Source organism: Kogia breviceps, unplaced genomic scaffold, assembly GCF_026419965.1.
Source record: "Kogia breviceps isolate mKogBre1 unplaced genomic scaffold, mKogBre1 haplotype 1 scaffold_328, whole genome shotgun sequence".
In the NCBI taxonomy this organism is placed as follows: domain Eukaryota; kingdom Metazoa; phylum Chordata; class Mammalia; order Artiodactyla; family Physeteridae; genus Kogia; species Kogia breviceps.
The window spans coordinates 40,001-41,670 of NW_026711767.1; the positions used below are offsets into that span (position 1 = coordinate 40,001).

Here is a 1,670-nt window from a genome sequence, read left to right on the forward strand (position 1 = left end):
CGGTTGTTCCCCCGCGCCGGTCGTCCGTCCTCCGCTCCGGGCCCTCCGCCCCCTCGCCGGGCGCCTCTGCCTGTCCTCCGAGCCCGGGGCCTCTCCTCCGTCGTCCGTCCGTCTGTCCGTCCGTCCGGCTCTTGTCTCTCGCTCTCTCCCTTTCCCGCCCTCCCCCCCCGCGTGCCCGCCCTGCCCGCTCGCCCCCCCCCCCGCGCCTCCCGTTGAAGCCTCCCTGAACGCCCGCGGTGGCGAGCAGGGGGCCCGGGAGGCGGGTGCAGGGGTCAGGGGGCCCCGGGGGCGGGGGGGTTCGGGGTTCGGGAGAGGAGCGGAGAGGAGAGGGCCGCGTCCGGGCGCGAGCGAGCGAGCGAGCGGGGAGGTCTCCGAGGCCCGGTTTCGGGGACACGGTGGGGACGTCGTCGGGCGGTGGGCGTGGTGGTGTCCCGTGTGGCGGTTGGGCCCGTCGCCCGGCCGGGGCGCCCCCGAGTCACGGGCCGGTAGCGCCGGGGCCCGCGTGCTGCGGGCGGCCGCGGGCGGAGAGCGTGTCGGTCGGCGTCGGGGGTGGCGGCGAGCGTGGGGCGCTCCGCCTGCCCCTCCCCGGCCTCGCCCGCCTCCCCCCTCTCCAGGTACCTAGCGCGTCCCGGCGCGGAGGTTTAAAGACCCATGGGGGGGTCGCCCGTCCGCCTTGGGGTCGGGGCGGTCGGGCCCGCGGGGAGTCGGGAGGCCCCTCCCTTCTCCCCCAGACCCCGCTTCCTCCGCCCCCGCCCCCGCGGGGCCGGGGCGCCGCGCGCCGCGCCACGCCGGCCCTCCCCGCCGCCGCGGCCGTCGGGAGGGGGCTACCCGGCGGCCGTGGTGCGGGGCCGGGTCCCGTGTGCCCGCGCGCGTGCGCGCCCCGCGTCCCTGACGGGGGGGGGTGTGTGTGTGCGCAGGTGGGAACCCCCCGGGCGCCTGTGGGGTGTCCGAGCCCGCCCCGTCTTGCGGGTCGGTGCCGGGCGCCCCGTCGTGAAACCTTCCGGCCCCGCTCCGGTCTGCTGTTTTCTGTCTCGTCTGACTTGGCCGGCCAGAGGCAACCCTCCCTCCGTGGGGGAAATGTGCCGTGCCACCGGCGGGGGACCCCGCCGAAACCCAGAGAAACCAAACTCGTACGACTCTTAGCGGTGGATCACTCGGCTCGTGCGTCGATGAAGAACGCAGCTAGCTGCGAGAATTAATGTGAATTGCAGGACACATTGATCATCGACACTTCGAACGCACTTGCGGCCCCGGGTTCCTCCCGGGGCTACGCCTGTCTGAGCGTCGCTTGACGATCAATCGCCCCCCCGGGGTGCGCGCGCGCGCGCGCGCCTTCCCGGGGTGGCGCGGCTGGGGGTTTCCTCGCAGGGCCCCGTGTCCGGGGCCCTCTGTCCCCCTAAGTGCAGACGCGGTGCCCCTCGTGCCGAGGCCACGGGGGCCCCGCTGCCCGCGAGAAGGGAAGAGAGCGAGAGAGAGCTCGCGACGAGGCCCTGGCCGTGGCCTCCGCGGTCGGTCCCCTTCGGGAAGCGCCCTCGCGCCGCAAGCGGTCCCTGGGCGTACCCCCGGGGCTGTGTGCCGGTGGGCGGGGACGGTCCCGCGCCCTCGCGGCCGGGGCCCGTGGTGCTGGTGGTGTTGGGGCCGCGTCCGCTCCGCCGTCGTTCGCCGCCCGC

General features: G+C 76.5%; 1 non-coding gene across 1 annotated transcript; it reads left to right on the top strand.

Annotated features, from left to right (window-relative positions):
* Positions 1-1,134: 1,134 nt before the first annotated feature.
* LOC131749698 (5.8S ribosomal RNA) lies at positions 1,135-1,287 on the top strand. The gene has a single exon (XR_009333746.1). It is a non-coding gene; the product is annotated as a 5.8S ribosomal RNA (ribosomal RNA).
* Positions 1,288-1,670: the final 383 nt, after the last annotated feature.